The sequence below is a fragment of the Petromyzon marinus genome, chromosome 73 (genome assembly GCF_048934315.1).
Source record: "Petromyzon marinus isolate PM22_M1 ecotype Great Lakes invasive population chromosome 73, UKy_Petmar_22M1.pri1.0, whole genome shotgun sequence".
Lineage (NCBI taxonomy): Eukaryota > Metazoa > Chordata > Hyperoartia > Petromyzontiformes > Petromyzontidae > Petromyzon > Petromyzon marinus.
The window spans coordinates 7896069-7918620 of record NC_133739.1 but is presented as its reverse complement, the minus strand read 5'-3'; positions in this window follow the sequence as shown (position 1 = coordinate 7918620).

Below are 22552 nucleotides of genomic sequence, written 5' to 3'. Positions count from 1 at the left end.
TCACTGAGACTCACAGAGCCAGACTGAGGCTCCCACAGGGTTCAGTGTTAATCACTGAGACTCACAGAGCTAGACTAAGGCTGCCACAGGGTTCAGTGTTAATCAGTGAGACTCACAGAGCCAGAAGGAGGCTCCCACAGGGTTCAGTGTTAATCAGTGAGACTCACAGAGCCAGACTAAGGCTTCCACAGGGTTCAGTGTTAATCACTGAGACTCACAGAGCCAGACTGAGGCTCCCACAGGGTTCAGTGTTAATCACTGAGACTCACAGAGCCAGACTGAGGCTCCCACAGGGTTCAGTGTTAATCAGTGAGACTCACAAAGCCAGACTGAGGCTCCCACAAGGTTCAGTTCTAATCAGTGAGACTCACAGAGCCAGACTGAGGCTCCCACAGGGTTCAGTGTTAATCACTGAGACTCACAGAGCCAGACTGAGGCTCCCACAGGGTTCAGTGTTAATCACTGAGACTCACAGAGCCAGACTGAGGCTCCCACAGGGTTCAGTGTTAATCAGTGAGACTCACAGAGCCAGACTGAGGCTCCCACAGGGTTCATTATTAATCACTGAGACTCACAGAGCCAGACTAAGGCTCCCACAGGGTTCAGTGTTAATCAGTGAGACTCACAGAGCCAGACTAAGGCTGCCACAGGGTTCAGTGTTAATCAGTGAGACTCACAGAGCCAGAAGGAGGCTCCCACAGGGTTCAGTGTTAATCAGTGAGACTTACAGAGCCAGACTAAGGCTCCCACAGGGTTCAGTGTTAATCAGTGAGACTCAAAGCGCCAGACCGAGGCTCCCACAGGGTTCAGTGTTAATCACTGAGACTCACAGAGCCAGACTAAGGCTCCCCAAAGGGTTCAGTGTTAATCACTGAGACTCAAAGAGCCAGACTAAGGCTCCCACAGAGTTCAGAGTTCATCACTGAGACTCACAGAGCAAGACTGAGGCTCCCACAGGGTTCAGTGTTAATCACTGAGACTCACAGAGCCAGACTGAGGCTCCCACAGGGTTCAGTGTTAATCAGTGAGACTCATAGAGCCAGACTGAGGTTCCCACAGGGTTCAGTGTTAATCACTGAGACTCACAGAGCCAGACTGATTCTCCCCACAGGGTTCAGTGTTAATCACTGAGACTCAAAGAGCCAGACTGAGGCTGCCACAGGGTTCAGTGTTAATCACTGAGACTCACAGAGCCAGACTGAGACTCAAGGAGCCAGACAAAGGCTCCCACAGGGTTCAGTGTTAATCACTGAGACTCACAGAGCCAGACTGAAACTCACAGAGCCAGACTAAGGCTCCCACAGGGTTCAGTGTTAATCAGTGAGACTCACAGAGCCAGACTAAGGCTCCCACAGGGTTCAGTGTTAATTAGTGAGACTCACAGAGCCAGATTAAGGCTCCCACAGGGTTCAGTGTTAATCACTGAGACTCACAGAGCCAGACTGAGGCTCCCACAGGGTTCAGTGTTAATCACTGAGACTCACAGAGCCAGACTGAGGCTCCCACAGGGTTCAGTGTTAATCACTGAGACTCACAGAGCCAGAATGAGGCTCCCACAGGGTTCAGTGTTAATCACTGAGACTCACAGAGCCAGACTAAGGCTCCTACAGGGTTCAGTGTTAATCAGTGAGACCCACAGAGCCAGATTAAGGCTCCCACAGGGTTCAGTGTTAAGCACTGAGACTCACAGAGCCAGACTGAGGCTCCCACAGGGTTCAGTGTTAATCACTGAGACTCTCAGAGCCAGACTAAGGCTGCCACAGGGTTCAGTGTTAATCAGTGAGACTCACAGATCCAGACTGAGGCTCCCACAGGGTTCAGTGTTAATCACTGAGACTCACAGAGCCAGACTAAGGCTCCCACAGGGTTCAGTGTTAATCAGTGAGACTCACAGAGCCAGACTGAGGCTCCCACAGGGTTCAGTGTTAATCACTGAGACTCACAGAGCCAGACTGAGGCTCCCACAGGGTTCAGTGTTAATCACTGAGACTCACAGAGCCAGACTAAGGCTCCCACAGGGTTCAGTGTTAATCAGTGAGACTCACAGAGCTAGACTAAGGCTGCCACAGGGTTCAGTGTTAATCAGTGAGACTCACAGAGCCAGAAGGAGGCTCCCACAGTGTTCAGTGTTAATCAGTGAGACTCACAGAGCCAGACTAAGGCTTCCACAGGGTTCAGTGTTAATCACTGAGACTCACAGAGCCAGACTGAGGCTCCCACAGGGTTCAGTGTTAATCATTGAGACTCATAGAGCCAGACTGAGGTTCCCACAGGGTTCAGTGTTAATCACTGAGACTCAAAGAGCCAGACTGAGGCTCCCCACAGGGTTCAGTGTTAATCACTGAGACTCACAGAGCCAGACTGAGGCTCCCACAGGGTTCAGTGTTAATCACTGAGACTCACAGAGCTAGACTAAGGCTGCCACAGGGTTCAGTGTTAATCAGTGAGACTCACAGAGCCAGAAGGAGGCTCCCACAGGGTTCAGTGTTAATCAGTGAGACTCACAGAGCCAGACTAAGGCTTCCACAGGGTTCAGTGTTAATCACTGAGACTCACAGAGCCAGACTGAGGCTCCCACAGGGTTCAGTGTTAATCACTGAGACTCACAGAGCCAGACTGAGGCTCCCACAGGGTTCAGTGTTAATCAGTGAGACTCACAAAGCCAGACTGAGGCTCCCACAAGGTTCAGTTCTAATCAGTGAGACTCACAGAGCCAGACTGAGGCTCCCACAGGGTTCAGTGTTAATCAGTGAGACTCACAGAGCCAGACTGAGGCTCCCACAGGGTTCAGTATTAACCACTGAGACTCACAGAGCCAGACTAAGGCTCCCACAGGGTTCAGTGTTAATTAGTGAGACTCACAGAGCCAGATTAAGGCTCCCACAGGGTTCAGTGTTAATCACTGAGACTCACAGAGCCAGACTGAGGCTCCCACAGGGTTCAGTGTTAATCACTGAGACTCACAGAGCCAGACTAAGGCTCCCACAGGGTTCAGTGTTAATCAGTGAGACTCACAGAGCCAGACTGAGGCTCCCACAGGGTTCAGTGTTAATCACTGAGACTCACAGAGCCAGACTAAGGCTCCCACAGGGTTCAGCGTTAATCAGTGAGACTCACAGAGCCAGACTAAGGCTCCCACAGGGTTCAGTGTTAATCAGTGAGACTCACAGAGCCAGACTGAGGTGCCCACAGTGTTCATTGTTAATCAGTGAGACTCACAGAGCCAGACTGAGGCTCCCACAGGGTTCAGTGTTAATCACTGAGACTCACAGAGCCAGACTGAGGCTCCCACAGGGTTCAGTGTTAATCAGTGAGACTCACAGAGCCAGACTGAGGCTCCCACAAGGTTCAGTTCTAATCAGTGAGACTCACAGAGCCAGACTGAGGCTCCCACAGGGTTCAGTGTTAATCAGTGAGACTCACAGAGCCAGACTGAGGCTCCCACAGGGTTCAGTATTAACCATTGAGACTCACAGAGCCAGACTAAGGCTCCCACAGGGTTCAGTGTTAATTAGTGAGACTCACAGAGCCAGATTAAGGCTCCCACAGGGTTCAGTGTTAATCACTGAGACTCACAGAGCCAGACTGAGGCTCCCACAGGGTTCAGTGTTAATCACTGAGACTCACAGAGCCAGACTGAGGCTCCCACAGGGTTCAGTGTTAATCACTGAGACTCACAGAGCCAGAATGAGGCTCCCACAGGGTTCAGTGTTAATCACTGAGACTCACAGAGCCAGACTAAGGCTCCCACAGGGTTCAGTGTTAATCAGTGAGACACACAGAGCCAGATTAAGGCTCCCACAGGGTTCAGTGTTAAGCACTGAGACTCACAGAGCCAGACTGAGGCTCCCACAGGGTTCAGTGTTAATCACTGAGACTCACAGAGCCAGACTAAGGCTGCCACAGGGTTCAGTGTTAATCAGTGAGACTCACAGAGCCAGACTGAGGCTCCCACAGGGTTCAGTGTTAATCACTGAGACTCACAAAGCCAGACTAAGGCTCCCACAGGGTTCAGTGTTAATCAGTGAGACTCACAGAGCCAGACTGAGGCTCCCACAGGGTTCAGTGTTAATCACTGAGACTCACAGAGCCAGACTGAGGCTCCCACAGGGTTCAGTGTTAATCACTGAGACTCACAGAGCCAGACTAAGGCTCCCACAGGGTTCAGTGTTAATCAGTGAGACTCACAGAGCCAGACTAAGGCTTCCACAGGGTTCAGTGTTAATCAGTGAGACTCACAGAGCCAGAAGGAGGCTCCCACAGGGTTCAGTGTTAATCAGTGAGACTCACAGAGCCAGACTAAGGCTCCCACAGGGTTCAGTGTTAATCACTGAGACTCACAGAGCCAGACTGAGGCTCCCACAGGGTTCAGTGTTAATCATTGAGACTGATAGAGCCAGACTGAGGTTCCCACAGGGTTCAGTGTTAATCACTGAGACTCAAAGAGCCAGACTGAGGCTCCCCACAGGGTTCAGTGTTAATCACTGAGACTCAAAGAGCCAGACCGAGGCTGCCACAGGGTTCAGTGTTAATCACTGAGACTCACAGAGCCAGAGTGAGACTCAAGGAGCCAGATTAAGGCTCCCACAGGGTTAATTGTTAATCACTGAGACTCCCAGAGCCAGACTAAGGCTCCCCACAGGGTTGAGTGTTAATCACTGAGACTCAAAGAGCTAGACTAAGGCTCCCACAGGGTTCAGAGTTAATCACTGAGACTCACAGAGCCAGACTGAGACTCAAGGAGCCAGACTAAGGCTCCCACAGGGTTCAGTGTTGATCACTGAGACTCACAGAGCAAGATTGAGGCTCCCACAGGGTTCAGTGTTAATCAGTGAGACTCACACAGCCAGACTAAGGCTGCCACAGGGTTCAGTGTTAATCAGTGAGACTCACAGAGCCAGAAGGAGGCTCCCACAGGGTTCAGTGTTAATCAGTGAGACTTACAGAGCCAGACTAAGGCTCCCACAGGGTTCAGTGTTAATCACTGAGACTCACAGAGCCAGACTGAGGCTCCCACAGGGTTCAGTGTTAATCAGTGAGACTCATAGCGCCAGACTGAGGCTCCCACAGGGTTCAGTGTTAATCACTGAGGCTCACAGAGCCAGACTGAGACTCACAGAGTCAGACTAAGGCTCCCACAGGGTTCAGTGTTAATCACTGAGGCTCACAGAGCCAGACTGAGACTCACAGAGCCAGACTAAGGCTCCCACAGGGTTCAGTGTTAATCAGTGAGACTCACAGAGCCAGACTAAGGCTCCCACAGGGTTCAGTGTTAATCACTGAGACTCACAGTGCCAGACTAAGGCTTCCACATGGTTCAGTGTTAATCACTGAGGCTCACAGAGCCAGACTGAGACTCACAAAGCCACACTAAGGCTCCCACAGGGTTCAGTGTTAATCAGTGAGACTCACAGAGACAGACTGAGGCTCCCACAGGGTTCAGTGTTAATCACTGAGACTCACAGAGTCAGACTAAGGCTCCCACAGGGATCAGTGTTAATCAGTGAGACTCACAGAGCCAGACTGAGACTCCCACAGGGTTCAGCGTTAATCACTGAGACTCACAGAGCCGGACTAAGGCTGCCACAGGGTTCAGTGTTAATCAGTGAGACTCACAGAGCCAGAAGGAGGCTCCCACAGGGTTCAGTGTTAATCAGTGAGACTTACAGAGCCAGACTAAGGCTCCCACAGGGTTCAGTGTTAATCACTGAGACTCACAGAGCCAGACTGAGGCTCCCACAGGGTTCAGTGTTAATCAGTGAGACTCATAGAGCCAGACTGAGTTTCCCACAGGGTTCAGTGTTAATCACTGAGACTCACAGAGCCAGACTGATTCTCCCCACAGGGTTCAGTGTTAATCACTGAGACTCAAAGAGCCAGACTGAGGCTGCCACAGGGTTCAGTGTTAATCACTGAGACTCACAGAGCCAGACTGAGACTCAAGGAGCCAGACAAAGGCTCCCACAGGGTTCAGTGTTAATCACTGAGACTCACAGAGCCAGACTGAAACTCACAGAGCCAGACTAAGGCTTCCACAGGGTTCAGTGTTAATCAGTGAGACTCACAGAGCCAGACTAAGGCTCCCACAGGGTTCAGTGTTAATTAGTGAGACTCACAGAGCCAGATTAAGGCTCCCACAGGGTTCAGTGTTAATCACTGAGACTCACAGAGCCAGACTGAGGCTCCCACAGGGTTCAGTGTTAATCACTGAGACTCACAGAGCCGGACTGAGGCTCCCACAGGGTTCAGTGTTAATCACTGAGACTCACAGAGCCAGAATGAGGCTCCCACAGGGTTCAGTGTTAATCACTGAGACTCACAGAGCCAGACTAAGGCTCCCACAGGGTTCAGTGTTAATCAGTGAGACTCACAGAGCCAGATTAAGGCTCCCACAGGGTTCAGTGTTAAGCACTGAGACTCACAGAGCCAGACTGAGGCTCCCACAGGGTTCAGTGTTAATCATTGAGACTCTCAGAGCCAGACTAAGGCTGCCACAGGGTTCAGTGTTAATCAGTGAGACTCACAGAGCCAGACTGAGGCTCCCACAGGGTTCAGTGTTAATCACTGAGACTCACAGAGCCAGACTAAGGCTCCCAAAGGGTTCAGTGTTAATCACTGAGACTCACAGAGCCAGACTGAGGCTCCCACAGGGTTCAGTGTTAATCACTGAGACTCACAGAGCCGGACTGAGGCTCCCACAGGGTTCAGTGTTAATCACTGAGACTCACAGAGCCAGACTGAGGCTCCCACAGGGTTCAGTGTTAATCACTGAGACTCTCAGAGCCAGACTAAGGCTGCCACAGGGTTCAGTGTTAATCAGTGAGACTCACAGAGCCAGACTGAGGCTCCCACAGGGTTCAGTGTTAATCACTGAGACTCACAGAGCCAGACTAAGGCTCCCACAGGGTTCAGTGTTAATCACTGAGACTCACAGAGCCAGACTGAGGCTCCCACAGGGTTCAGTGTTAATCACTGAGACTCACAGAGCCAGACTAAGGCTCCCACAGGGTTCAGTGTTAATCAGTGAGACTCACAGAGCCAGACTAAGGCTTCCACAGGGTTCAGTGTTAATCAGTGAGACTCACAGAGCCAGAAGGAGGCTCCCACAGGGTTCAGTGTTAATCAGTGAGACTCACAGAGCCAGACTAAGGCTCCCACAGGGTTCAGTGTTAATCACTGAGACTCACAGAGCCAGACTGAGGCTCCCACAGGGTTCAGTGTTAATCATTGAGACTGATAGAGCCAGACTGAGGTTCCCACAGGGTTCAGTGTTAATCACTGAGACTCAAAGAGCCAGACTGAGGCTCCCCACAGGGTTCAGTGTTAATCACTGAGACTCAAAGAGCCAGACCGAGGCTGCCACAGGGTTCAGTGTTAATCACTGAGACTCACAGAGCCAGAGTGAGACTCAAGGAGCCAGATTAAGGCTCCCACAGGGTTAATTGTTAATCACTGAGACTCCCAGAGCCAGACTAAGGCTCCCCACAGGGTTGAGTGTTAATCACTGAGACTCAAAGAGCTAGACTAAGGCTCCCACAGGGTTCAGAGTTAATCACTGAGACTCACAGAGCCAGACTGAGACTCAAGGAGCCAGACTAAGGCTCCCACAGGGTTCAGTGTTGATCACTGAGACTCACAGAGCAAGATTGAGGCTCCCACAGGGTTCAGTGTTAATCAGTGAGACTCACACAGCCAGACTAAGGCTGCCACAGGGTTCAGTGTTAATCAGTGAGACTCACAGAGCCAGAAGGAGGCTCCCACAGGGTTCAGTGTTAATCAGTGAGACTTACAGAGCCAGACTAAGGCTCCCACAGGGTTCAGTGTTAATCACTGAGACTCACAGAGCCAGACTGAGGCTCCCACAGGGTTCAGTGTTAATCAGTGAGACTCATAGCGCCAGACTGAGGCTCCCACAGGGTTCAGTGTTAATCACTGAGGCTCACAGAGCCAGACTGAGACTCACAGAGTCAGACTAAGGCTCCCACAGGGTTCAGTGTTAATCACTGAGGCTCACAGAGCCAGACTGAGACTCACAGAGCCAGACTAAGGCTCCCACAGGGTTCAGTGTTAATCAGTGAGACTCACAGAGCCAGACTAAGGCTCCCACAGGGTTCAGTGTTAATCACTGAGACTCACAGTGCCAGACTAAGGCTTCCACATGGTTCAGTGTTAATCACTGAGGCTCACAGAGCCAGACTGAGACTCACAAAGCCACACTAAGGCTCCCACAGGGTTCAGTGTTAATCAGTGAGACTCACAGAGACAGACTGAGGCTCCCACAGGGTTCAGTGTTAATCACTGAGACTCACAGAGTCAGACTAAGGCTCCCACAGGGATCAGTGTTAATCAGTGAGACTCACAGAGCCAGACTGAGACTCCCACAGGGTTCAGCGTTAATCACTGAGACTCACAGAGCCGGACTAAGGCTGCCACAGGGTTCAGTGTTAATCAGTGAGACTCACAGAGCCAGAAGGAGGCTCCCACAGGGTTCAGTGTTAATCAGTGAGACTTACAGAGCCAGACTAAGGCTCCCACAGGGTTCAGTGTTAATCACTGAGACTCACAGAGCCAGACTGAGGCTCCCACAGGGTTCAGTGTTAATCAGTGAGACTCATAGAGCCAGACTGAGTTTCCCACAGGGTTCAGTGTTAATCACTGAGACTCACAGAGCCAGACTGATTCTCCCCACAGGGTTCAGTGTTAATCACTGAGACTCAAAGAGCCAGACTGAGGCTGCCACAGGGTTCAGTGTTAATCACTGAGACTCACAGAGCCAGACTGAGACTCAAGGAGCCAGACAAAGGCTCCCACAGGGTTCAGTGTTAATCACTGAGACTCACAGAGCCAGACTGAAACTCACAGAGCCAGACTAAGGCTTCCACAGGGTTCAGTGTTAATCAGTGAGACTCACAGAGCCAGACTAAGGCTCCCACAGGGTTCAGTGTTAATTAGTGAGACTCACAGAGCCAGATTAAGGCTCCCACAGGGTTCAGTGTTAATCACTGAGACTCACAGAGCCAGACTGAGGCTCCCACAGGGTTCAGTGTTAATCACTGAGACTCACAGAGCCGGACTGAGGCTCCCACAGGGTTCAGTGTTAATCACTGAGACTCACAGAGCCAGAATGAGGCTCCCACAGGGTTCAGTGTTAATCACTGAGACTCACAGAGCCAGACTAAGGCTCCCACAGGGTTCAGTGTTAATCAGTGAGACTCACAGAGCCAGATTAAGGCTCCCACAGGGTTCAGTGTTAAGCACTGAGACTCACAGAGCCAGACTGAGGCTCCCACAGGGTTCAGTGTTAATCATTGAGACTCTCAGAGCCAGACTAAGGCTGCCACAGGGTTCAGTGTTAATCAGTGAGACTCACAGAGCCAGACTGAGGCTCCCACAGGGTTCAGTGTTAATCACTGAGACTCACAGAGCCAGACTAAGGCTCCCAAAGGGTTCAGTGTTAATCACTGAGACTCACAGAGCCAGACTGAGGCTCCCACAGGGTTCAGTGTTAATCACTGAGACTCACAGAGCCGGACTGAGGCTCCCACAGGGTTCAGTGTTAATCACTGAGACTCACAGAGCCAGACTGAGGCTCCCACAGGGTTCAGTGTTAATCACTGAGACTCTCAGAGCCAGACTAAGGCTGCCACAGGGTTCAGTGTTAATCAGTGAGACTCACAGAGCCAGACTGAGGCTCCCACAGGGTTCAGTGTTAATCACTGAGACTCACAGAGCCAGACTAAGGCTCCCACAGGGTTCAGTGTTAATCACTGAGACTCACAGAGCCAGACTGAGGCTCCCACAGGGTTCAGTGTTAATCACTGAGACTCACAGAGCCAGACTAAGGCTCCCACAGGGTTGAGTGTTAATCAGTGAGACTCACAGAGCAAGATTGAGGCTCCCACAGGGTTCAGTGTTAATCAGTGAGACTCACACAGCCAGACTGAGGCTGCCACAGGGTTCAGTGTTAATCAGTGAGACTCACAGAGCCAGAAGGAGGCTCCCACAGGGTTCAGTGTTAATCAGTGAGACTTACAGAGCCAGACTAAGGCTCCCACAGGGTTCAGTGTTAATCACTGAGACTCACAGAGCCAGACTGAGGCTCCCACAGGGTTCAGTGTTAATCAGTGAGACTCAAAGCGCCAGACTGAGGCTCCCACAGGGTTCAGTGTTAATCACTGAGGCTCACAGAGCCAGACTGAGACTCACAGAGTCAGACTAAGGCTCCCACAGGGTTCAGTGTTAATCACTGAGGCTCACAGATCCAGACTGAGACTCACAGAGCCAGACTAAGGCTCCCACAGGGTTCAGTGTTAATCAGTGAGACTCACAGAGCCAGACTAAGGCTCCCACAGGGTTCAGTGTTAATCACTGAGACTCACAGTGCCAGACTAAGGCTTCCACATGGTTCAGTGTTAATCACTGAAGCTCACAGAGCCAGACTGAGACTCACAAAGCCACACTAAGGCTCCCACAGGGTTCAGTGTTAATCAGTGAGACTCACAGAGCCAGACTGAGGCTCCCACAGGGTTCAGTGTTAATCAGTGAGACTCACAGAGCCAGACTGAGGCTCCCACAGGGTTCAGTGTTAATCACTGAGACTCACAGAGCCAGACTGAGGCTCCCACAGGGTTCAGTGTTAATCACTGAGACTCACAGAGCCAGACTAAGGCTCCCACAGGGTTCAGTGTTAATCAGTGAGACTCACAGAGCCAGACTAAGGCTTCCACAGGGTTCAGTGTTAATCAGTGAGACTCACAGAGCCAGAAGGAGGCTCCCACAGGGTTCAGTGTTAATCAGTGAGACTCACAGAGCCAGACTAAGGCTCCCACAGGGTTCAGTGTTAATCACTGAGACTCACAGAGCCAGACTGAGGCTCCCACAGGGTTCAGTGTTAATCATTGAGACTGATAGAGCCAGACTGAGGTTCCCACAGGGTTCAGTGTTAATCACTGAGACTCAAAGAGCCAGACTGAGGCTCCCCACAGGGTTCAGTGTTAATCACTGAGACTCAAAGAGCCAGACCGAGGCTGCCACAGGGTTCAGTGTTAATCACTGAGACTCACAGAGCCAGAGTGAGACTCAAGGAGCCAGATTAAGGCTCCCACAGGGTTAATTGTTAATCACTGAGACTCCCAGAGCCAGACTAAGGCTCCCCACAGGGTTGAGTGTTAATCACTGAGACTCAAAGAGCTAGACTAAGGCTCCCACAGGGTTCAGAGTTAATCACTGAGACTCACAGAGCCAGACTGAGACTCAAGGAGCCAGACTAAGGCTCCCACAGGGTTCAGTGTTGATCACTGAGACTCACAGAGCAAGATTGAGGCTCCCACAGGGTTCAGTGTTAATCAGTGAGACTCACACAGCCAGACTAAGGCTGCCACAGGGTTCAGTGTTAATCAGTGAGACTCACAGAGCCAGAAGGAGGCTCCCACAGGGTTCAGTGTTAATCAGTGAGACTTACAGAGCCAGACTAAGGCTCCCACAGGGTTCAGTGTTAATCACTGAGACTCACAGAGCCAGACTGAGGCTCCCACAGGGTTCAGTGTTAATCAGTGAGACTCATAGCGCCAGACTGAGGCTCCCACAGGGTTCAGTGTTAATCACTGAGGCTCACAGAGCCAGACTGAGACTCACAGAGTCAGACTAAGGCTCCCACAGGGTTCAGTGTTAATCACTGAGGCTCACAGAGCCAGACTGAGACTCACAGAGCCAGACTAAGGCTCCCACAGGGTTCAGTGTTAATCAGTGAGACTCACAGAGCCAGACTAAGGCTCCCACAGGGTTCAGTGTTAATCACTGAGACTCACAGTGCCAGACTAAGGCTTCCACATGGTTCAGTGTTAATCACTGAGGCTCACAGAGCCAGACTGAGACTCACAAAGCCACACTAAGGCTCCCACAGGGTTCAGTGTTAATCAGTGAGACTCACAGAGACAGACTGAGGCTCCCACAGGGTTCAGTGTTAATCACTGAGACTCACAGAGTCAGACTAAGGCTCCCACAGGGATCAGTGTTAATCAGTGAGACTCACAGAGCCAGACTGAGACTCCCACAGGGTTCAGTGTTAATCACTGAGACTCACAGAGCCGGACTAAGGCTGCCACAGGGTTCAGTGTTAATCAGTGAGACTCACAGAGCCAGAAGGAGGCTCCCACAGGGTTCAGTGTTAATCAGTGAGACTTACAGAGCCAGACTAAGGCTCCCACAGGGTTCAGTGTTAATCACTGAGACTCACAGAGCCAGACTGAGGCTCCCACAGGGTTCAGTGTTAATCAGTGAGACTCATAGAGCCAGACTGAGTTTCCCACAGGGTTCAGTGTTAATCACTGAGACTCACAGAGCCAGACTGATTCTCCCCACAGGGTTCAGTGTTAATCACTGAGACTCAAAGAGCCAGACTGAGGCTGCCACAGGGTTCAGTGTTAATCACTGAGACTCACAGAGCCAGACTGAGACTCAAGGAGCCAGACAAAGGCTCCCACAGGGTTCAGTGTTAATCACTGAGACTCACAGAGCCAGACTGAAACTCACAGAGCCAGACTAAGGCTTCCACAGGGTTCAGTGTTAATCAGTGAGACTCACAGAGCCAGACTAAGGCTCCCACAGGGTTCAGTGTTAATTAGTGAGACTCACAGAGCCAGATTAAGGCTCCCACAGGGTTCAGTGTTAATCACTGAGACTCACAGAGCCAGACTGAGGCTCCCACAGGGTTCAGTGTTAATCACTGAGACTCACAGAGCCGGACTGAGGCTCCCACAGGGTTCAGTGTTAATCACTGAGACTCACAGAGCCAGAATGAGGCTCCCACAGGGTTCAGTGTTAATCACTGAGACTCACAGAGCCAGACTAAGGCTCCCACAGGGTTCAGTGTTAATCAGTGAGACTCACAGAGCCAGATTAAGGCTCCCACAGGGTTCAGTGTTAAGCACTGAGACTCACAGAGCCAGACTGAGGCTCCCACAGGGTTCAGTGTTAATCATTGAGACTCTCAGAGCCAGACTAAGGCTGCCACAGGGTTCAGTGTTAATCAGTGAGACTCACAGAGCCAGACTGAGGCTCCCACAGGGTTCAGTGTTAATCACTGAGACTCACAGAGCCAGACTAAGGCTCCCACAGGGTTCAGTGTTAATCACTGAGACTCACAGAGCCAGACTGAGGCTCCCACAGGGTTCAGTGTTAATCACTGAGACTCACAGAGCCGGACTGAGGCTCCCACAGGGTTCAGTGTTAATCACTGAGACTCACAGAGCCAGAATGAGGCTCCCACAGGGTTCAGTGTTAATCACTGAGACTCACAGAGCCAGACTAAGGCTCCCACAGGGTTCAGTGTTAATCAGTGAGACTCACAGAGCCAGATTAAGGCTCCCACAGGGTTCAGTGTTAAGCACTGAGACTCACAGAGCCAGACTGAGGCTCCCACAGGGTTCAGTGTTAATCACTGAGACTCTCAGAGCCAGACTAAGGCTGCCACAGGGTTCAGTGTTAATCAGTGAGACTCACAGAGCCAGACTGAGGCTCCCACAGGGTTCAGTGTTAATCACTGAGACTCACAGAGCCAGACTAAGGCTCCCACAGGGTTCAGTGTTAATCACTGAGACTCACAGAGCCAGACTGAGGCTCCCACAGGGTTCAGTGTTAATCACTGAGACTCACAGAGCCAGACTAAGGCTCCCACAGGGTTGAGTGTTAATCAGTGAGACTCACAGAGCAAGATTGAGGCTCCCACAGGGTTCAGTGTTAATCAGTGAGACTCACACAGCCAGACTGAGGCTGCCACAGGGTTCAGTGTTAATCAGTGAGATTCACAGAGCCAGAAGGAGGCTCCCACAGGGTTCAGTGTTAATCAGTGAGACTTACAGAGCCAGACTAAGGCTCCCACAGGGTTCAGTGTTAATCACTGAGACTCACAGAGCCAGACTGAGGCTCCCACAGGGTTCAGTGTTAATCAGTGAGACTCAAAGCGCCAGACTGAGGCTCCCACAGGGTTCAGTGTTAATCACTGAGGCTCACAGAGCCAGACTGAGACTCACAGAGTCAGACTAAGGCTCCCACAGGGTTCAGTGTTAATCACTGAGGCTCACAGATCCAGACTGAGACTCACAGAGCCAGACTAAGGCTCCCACAGGGTTCAGTGTTAATCAGTGAGACTCACAGAGCCAGACTAAGGCTCCCACAGGGTTCAGTGTTAATCACTGAGACTCACAGTGCCAGACTAAGGCTTCCACATGGTTCAGTGTTAATCACTGAGGCTCACAGAGCCAGACTGAGACTCACAAAGCCACACTAAGGCTCCCACAGGGTTCAGTGTTAATCAGTGAGACTCACAGAGCCAGACTGAGGCTCCCACAGGGTTCAGTGTTAATCACTGAGACTCACAGAGTCAGACTAAGGCTCCCACAGGGTTCAGTGTTAATCAGTGAGACTCACAGAGCCAGACTGAGACTCCCACAGGGTCCAGTGTTAATCACTGAGACTCACAGAGCTAGACTAAGGCTGCCACAGGGTTCAGTGTTAATCAGTGAGACTCACAGAGCCAGAAGGAGGCTCCCACAGGGTTCAGTGTTAATCAGTGAGACTCACAGAGCCAGACTAAGGCTTCCACAGGGTTCAGTGTTAATCAATGAGACTCACAGAGCCAGACTGAGGCTCCCACAGGGTTCAGTGTTAATCATTGAGACTCATAGAGCCAGACTGAGGTTCCCACAGGGTTCAGTGTTAATCACTGAGACTCAAAGAGCCAGACTGAGGCTCCCCACAGGGTTCAGTGTTAATCACTGAGACTCAAAGAGCCAGACCGAGGCTGCCACAGGGTTCAGTGTTAATCACTGAGACTCACAGAGCCAGAGTGAGACTCAAGGAGCCAGATTAAGGCTCCCACAGGGTTAAGTGTTAATCACTGAGACTCCCAGAGCCAGACTAAGGCTCCCCACAGGGTTGAGTGTTAATCACTGAGACTCAAAGAGCCAGACTAAGGCTCCCACAGGGTTCAGAGTTAATCACTGAGACTCACAGAGCCAGACTGAGACTCAAGGAGCCAGACTAAGGCTTCCACAGGGTTCAGTGTTGTTCACTGAGACTCACAGAGCAAGATTGAGGCTCCCACAGGGTTCAGTGTTAATCAGTGAGACTCACACAGCCAGACTAAGGCTGCCACAGGGTTCAGTGTTAATCAGTGAGACTCACAGAGCCAGAAGGAGGCTCCCACAGGGTTCAGTGTTAATCAGTGAGACTTACAGAGCCAGACTAAGGCTCCCACAGGGTTCAGTGTTAATCACTGAGACTCACAGAGCCAGACTGAGGCTCCCACAGGGTTCAGTGTTAATCAGTGAGACTCATAGCGCCAGACTGAGGCTCCCACAGGGTTCAGTGTTAATCACTGAGGCTCACAGAGCCAGACTGAGACTCACAGAGTCAGACTAAGGCTCCCACAGGGTTCAGTGTTAATCACTGAGGCTCACAGATCCAGACTGAGACTCACAGAGCCAGACTAAGGCTCCCACAGGGTTCAGTGTTAATCAGTGAGACTCACAGAGCCAGACTAAGGCTCCCACAGGGTTCAGTGTTAATCACTGAGACTCACAGTGCCAGACTAAGGCTTCCACATGGTTCAGTGTTAATCACTGAGGCTCACAGAGCCAGACTGAGACTCACAAAGCCACACTAAGGCTCCCACAGGGTTCAGTGTTAATCAGTGAGACTCACAGAGCCAGACTGAGGCTCCCACAGGGTTCAGTGTTAATCACTGAGACTCACAGAGTCAGACTAAGGCTCCCACAGGGTTCAGTGTTAATCAGTGAGACTCACAGAGCCAGACTGAGACTCCCACAGGGTTCAGTGTTAATCACTGAGACTCACAGAGCCAGACTAAGGCTGCCACCGGGTTCAGTGTTAATCAGTGAGACTCACAGAGCCAGAAGGAGGCTCCCACAGGGTTCAGTGTTAATCAGTGAGACTCACAGAGCCAGACTAAGGCTCCCACAGGGTTTAGTGTTAATCACTGAGACTCACAGAGCCAGACTGAGGCTCCCACAGGGTTCAGTGTTAATCAGTGAGACTCATAGAGCCAGACTGAGGTTCCCACAGGGTTCATTGTTAATCACTGAGACTCACAGAGCCAGACTGATTCTCCCCACAGGGTTCAGTGTTAATCACTGAGACTCAAAGAGCCAGACTGAGGCTGCCACAGGGTTCAGTGTTAATCACTGAGACTCACAGAACCAGACTGAGACTCAAGGAGCCAGACAAAGGCTCCCACAGGTTTCAGTGTTAATCACTGAGACTCACAGAGCCAGACTGAAACTCACAGAGCCAGACTAAGGCTCCCACAGGGTTCAGTGTTAATCAGTGAGACTCACAGAGCCAGACTAAGGCTCCCACAGGGTTCAGTGTTAATCACTGAGACTCACAGAGCCAGAATAAGACTCCCACATGGTTCAGTGTTAATCACTGAGGCTCACAGAGCCAGACTGAGACTCACAAAGCCACACTAAGGCTCCCACAGGGTTCAGTGTTAATCAGTGAGACTCGCAGAGCCAGAGTGAGGCTCCCAAAGGGTTCAGTGTTAATCACTGAGACTCACAGAGTCAGACTAAGGCTCCCACAGGGTTCAATGTTAATCACTGAGACTCACAGAGCAAGACTGAGACTCCCACAGGGTTCAGTGTTAATCACTGAGACTCACAGAGCCAGACTAAGGCTGCCACAGGGTTCAGTGTTAATCAGTGAGACTCACAGAGCCAGAAGGAGGCTCCCACAGGGTTCAGTGTTAATCACTGAGACTCACAGAGCCAGACTAAGACTCCCACAGGGTTCATTGTTAATCACTGAGACTCACAGAGCCAGACTTAGGCTCCCACAGGGTTCAATGTTGATCAGTGAGACTCATAGAGCCAGACTGAGGTTCCCACAGGGTTCAGTGTTAATCATTGAGACTCACAGAGCCAGACTGAGGCTCCCCACATTCATTGTTAATCAGTGAGACTCAAAGAGCCAGACTGAGGCTGCCACAGGGTTCAATGTTAATCACTGAGACTCACACAGCCAGACTGAGACTCAAGGACCCAGACTAAGGCTCCCACAGGGATCAGTGTTGATCACTGAGACTCACAGAGCAAGATTGAGGCTCCCACAGGGTTCAGTGATAATCACTGAGACTCACAGAGCCAGACTGAGGCTCCCACAGGGTTCAGTGTTAATCACTGAGACTCACAGAGCCAGACTAAGGCTCCCACAGGGTTCAGTGTTCATCAGTGAGACTCACAGAGCCAGGCTGAGGCTCCCACAGGGTTCAGTGTTAATCACTGAGACTCACTGAGCCAGACTAAGGCTCCGACAGGGTTCAGTTTTAATCACTGAGACTCACAGAGCCAGACTAAAGCTCCCACAGGGTTCAGTGTTAATCTCTGAGACTCAGAGAGCCAGACTGAGGCTCCCACAGGGTTCAGTGTTAATCACTGAGACTCACAGAGCCAGACTGAGGTTCCCACAGGGTTCAGTGTTAATCACTGAGACTCACAGAGCCAGACTGAGGCTCCCACAGGGTTCAGTGTTAATCACTGAGACTCACAGTGCCAGACTGAGGCTCCCACAGGGTTCAGTGTTAATCCGTGAGACTCACAGAGCCGGACCGAGGCTCCCACAGGGTTCAGTATTAATCAGTGAGACTCACAGAGCCAGACTAAGGCTCCCACAGGGTTCAGTGTTAATCAGTGAGACTCACAGAGCCAGACTAAGGCTGCCACAGGGTTCAGTGTTAATCAGTGAGACTCACAGAGCCAGAAGGAGGCTCCCACAGGGTTCAGTGTTAATCAGTGAGACTTACAGAGCCAGACTAAGGCTCCCACAGGGTTCAGTGTTAATCACTGAGACTCAAAGAGCCAGACTGAGGCTCCCACAGGGTTCAGTGTTAATCAGTGAGACTCATAACGCCAGACTGAGGCTCCCACAGGGTTCAGTGTTAATCACTGAGACTCACAGAGCCAGACTAAGGCTCCCCACAGGGTTCAGTGTTAATCACTGAGACTCAAAGAGCCAGACTAAGGCTCCCACAGGGTTCAGTGTTAATCACTGAGACTCACAGAGCCAGACTGAGACTCAAGGAGCCAGACTAAGGCTCCCACAGAGTTCAGAGTTAATCACTGAGACCCACAGAGCAGGACTGAGGCTCCCACAGGGTTCAGTGTTAATCACTGAGACTCACAATGCCAGACTGAGGCTCCCACAGGGTTCAGTGTTAATCACTGAGACTCACAATGCCAGGCTGAGGCTCCCACAGGGTTCAGTGTTAATCAGTGAGACTCACAGAGCCAGACTGAGGCTCCCACAGGGTTCAGTGTTAATCACTGAGACTCACAGAGCCAGACTAAGGCTCCCACAGGGTTCAGTGTTAATCAGTGAGACTCACAGAGCCAGACTAAGGCTCCCACAGGGTTCAGTGTTAATCAGTGAGACTGACAGAGCCAGACTGAGGCTGCCACAGTGTTCATTGTTAATCAGTGAGACTCACAGAGCCAGACTGAGGCTCCCACTGGGTTCAGTGTTAATCACTGAGACTCACAGAGCCAGACTAAGGCTCCCACAGGGTTCAGTGTTAATCAGTGAGACTCACAGAGCCAGATTAAGGCTCCCACAGGGTTCAGTGTTAATCACAGAGACTCACAGAGCCAGACTGAGGCTCCCACAGGGTTCAGTGTTAATCACTGAGACTCACAGAGCCAGACTAAGGCTCCCACAGGTTTCAGTGTTAATCAGTGAGACTCATAGAGCCAGACTAAGGCTGCCACGGGGTTCAGTGTTAATCAGTGAGACTCACAGAGCCAGACTGAGGCTCCCACAGGGTTCAGTGTTAATCACTGAGACTCACAGAGCCAGACTAAGGCTCCCACAGGGTTCAGTGTTAATCAGTGAGACTCACAGAGCCAGACTGAGGCTCCCACAGGGTTCAGTGTTAATCACTGAGACTCACAGAGCCAGACTGAGGCTCCCACAGGGTTCAGTGTTAATCACTGAGACTCACAGAGCCAGACTAAGGCTCCCACAGGGATCAGTGTTAATCAGTGAGACTCACAGAGCCAGACTAAGGCTGCCACAGGGTTCAGTGTTAATCAGTGAGACTCACAGAGCCAGAAGGAGGCTCCCACAGGGTTCAGTGTTAATCAGTGAGACTCACAGAGCCAGACTAAGGCTCCCACAGGGTTCAGTGTGAATCACTGAGACTCACAGAGCCAGACTGAGGCTCCCACAGGGTTCAGTGTTAATCATTGAAACTCATAGAGCCAGACTGAGGTTCCCACAGGGTTCAGTGTTAATCACTGAGACTCAAAGAGCCAGACTGAGGCTCCCCACAGGGTTCAGTGTTAATCACTGAGACTCAAAGAGCCAGACTGAGGCTGCCACAGGGTTCAGTGTTAATCACTGAGACTCACAGAGCCAGAGTGAGACTCAAGGAGCAAGATTAAGGCTCCCACAGGGTTCAGTGTTAATCACTGAGACTCCCAGAGCCAGACTAAGGCTCCCACAGGGTTCAGTGTTAATCAGTGAGACGCACAGAGCCAGACTGAGGCTCCCACAGGGTTCAGTGTTAATCACTGAGACTCACAGAGCCAGACTGAGGCTCCCACAGGGTTCACTGTTAATCACTGAGACTCACAGAGCCAGACTAAGGCTCCCACAGGGATCAGTGTTAATCAGTGAGACTCACAGAGCCAGACTAAGGCTGCCACAGGGTTCAGTGTTAATCAGTGAGACTCACAGAGCCAGAAGGAGGCTCCCACAGGGTTCAGTGTTAATCAGTGAGACTCACAGAGCCAGACTAAGGCTCCCACAGGGTTCAGTGTTAATCACTGAGACTCACAGAGCCAGACTGAGGCTCCCACAGGGTTCAGTGTTAATCATTGAGACTCATAGAGCCAGACTGAGGTTCCCACAGGGTTCAGTGTTAATCACTGAGACTCAAAGAGCCAGACTGAGGCTCCCCAAAGGGTTCAGTGTTAATCACTGAGACTCAAAGAGCCAGACTGAGGCTGCCACAGGGTTCAGTGTTAATCACTGAGACTCCCAGAGCCAGACTAAGGCTCCCCACAGGGTTCAGTGTTAATCACTGAGACTCAAAGAGCCAGACTAAGGCTCCCACAGGTTTAAGTGTTAATCACTGAGACTCACAGAGCCAGACTGAGACTCAAGGAGCCAGACTAAGGCTCCACAGGGTTCAGTGTTGATCACTGAGACTCACAGAGCAAGATTGAGGTTCCCACAGGGTTCAGTGTTAATCAGTGAGACTCACAGAGCCAGACTAAGGCTGCCACAGGGTTCAGTGTTAATCAGTGAGACTCACAGAGTCAGAAGGAGGCTCCCACAGGGTTCAGTGTTAATCAGTGAGACTTACAGAGTCAACCTAAGGCTCCCACAGGGTTCCGTGTTAAGCACGGAGACTCACAGAGCCAGACTGAGGCTCCCACAGGGTTCAGTGTTAATCAGTGAGACTCATAGCGCCAGACTGAGGCTCCCACAGGGTTCAGTGTTAATCACTGAGACTCACAGAGCCAGACTAAGGCTCCCCACAGGGTTCAGTGTTCATCACTGAGACTCAAAGAGGCAGACTAAGGCTCCCACAGGGTTCAGTGTTAATCACTGAGACTCACAGAGCCAGACTGAGACTCAAGGAGCCAGACTAAGGCTCCCACAGAGTTCAGAGTTAATCACTGAGACTCACAGAGCAAGACTGAGGCTCCCACAGTGTTCAGTGTTAATCACTGAGACTCACAATGCCAGACTGAGGCTCCCACAGGGTTCAGTGTTAATCAGTGAGACTCACAGAGCCAGACTGAGGCTCCCACAGGGTTCAGTGTTAATCACTGAGACTCACAGAGCCAGACTAAGGCTCCCACAAGGTTCAGTGTTAATCAGTGAGACTCACAGAGCCAGACTGAGGCTCCCACAGGGTTCAGTGTTAATCACTGAGACTCACAGAGCCAGACTAAGGCTCCCACAGGGTTCAGTGTTAATCAGTGAGACTCACAGAGCCAGACTAAGGCTCCCACAGGGTTCAGTGTTAATCAGTGAGACTCACAGAGCCAGACTGAGACTCAAGGAGCCAGACTAAGGCTCCCACAGGGTTCAGTGTTGATCACTGAGACTCACAGAGCAAGATTGAGGCTCCCACAGGGTTCAGTGTTAATCAGTGAGACTCACAGAGCCAGAAGGAGGCTCCCACAGGGTTCAGTGTTAATCAGTGAGACTTACAGAGCCAGACTAAGGCTCCCACAGGGTTCAGTGTTAATCACTGAGACTCACAGAGCCAGACTGAGGCTCCCACAGGGTTCAGTGTTAATCAGTGAGACTCATAGCGCCAGACTGAGGCTCCCACAGGGTTCAGTGTTAATCACTGAGACTCACAATGCCAGACTGAGGCTCCCACAGGGTTCAGTGTTAATCAGTGAGACTCACAGAGCCAGACTGAGGCTCCCACAGGGTTCAGTGTTAATCACTGAGACTCAAGGAGCCAGACTAAGGCTCCCACAGGGTTCAGAGTTAATCACTGAGACTCACAGAGCAAGACTGAAGCTCCCACAGGGTTCAGTGTTAATCACTGAGACTCACAATGCCAGACTGAGGCTCCCACAGGGTTCAGTGTTAATCAGTGAGACTCACAGAGCCAGACTGAGGCTCCCACAGGGTTCAGTGTTAATCACTGAGACTCACAGAGCCAGACTAAGGCTCCCACAGGGTTCAGTGTTAATCAGTGAGACTCACAGAGCCAGACTGAGGCTACCACAGGGTTCAGTGTTAATCACTGAGACTCACAGAGCCAGACTGAGGCTCCCACAGGGTTCAGTGTTAATCACTGAGACTCACAGTGCCATACTAAGGCTCCCACAGGGATCAGTGTTAATCAGTGAGACTCACAGAGCCAGACTAAGGCTGCCACAGGGTTCAGTGTTAATCAGTGAGACTCACAGAGCCAGAAGGAGGCTCCCACAGGGTTCAGTGTTAATCAGTGAGACTCACAGAGCCAGACTAAGGCTCCCACAGGGTTCAGTGTTAATCACTGAGACTCACAGAGCCAGACTGAGGCTCCCACAGGGTTCAGTGTTAATCATTGAAACTCATAGAGCCAGACTGAGGTTCCCACAGGGTTCAGTGTTAATCACTGAGACTCAAAGAGCCAGACTGAGGCTCCCCACAGGGTTCAGTGTTAATCACTGAGACTCAAAGAGCCAGACTGAGGCTGCCACATGGTTCAGTGTTAATCACTGAGACTCACAGAGCCAGAGTGAGACTCAAGGAGCAAGATTAAGGCTCCCACAGGGTTCAGTGTTAATCACTGAGACTCCCAGAGCCAGACTAAGGCTCCCACAGGGTTCAGTGTTAATCAGTGAGACTCACAGAGCCAGACTGAGGCTCCCACAGGGTTCAGTGTTAATCACTGAGACTCACAGAGCCAGACTGAGGCTCCCACAGGGTTCAGTGTTAATCACTGAGACTCACAGAGCCAGACTAAGGCTCCCACAGGGATCAGTGTTAATCAGTGAGACTCACAGAGCCAGACTAAGGC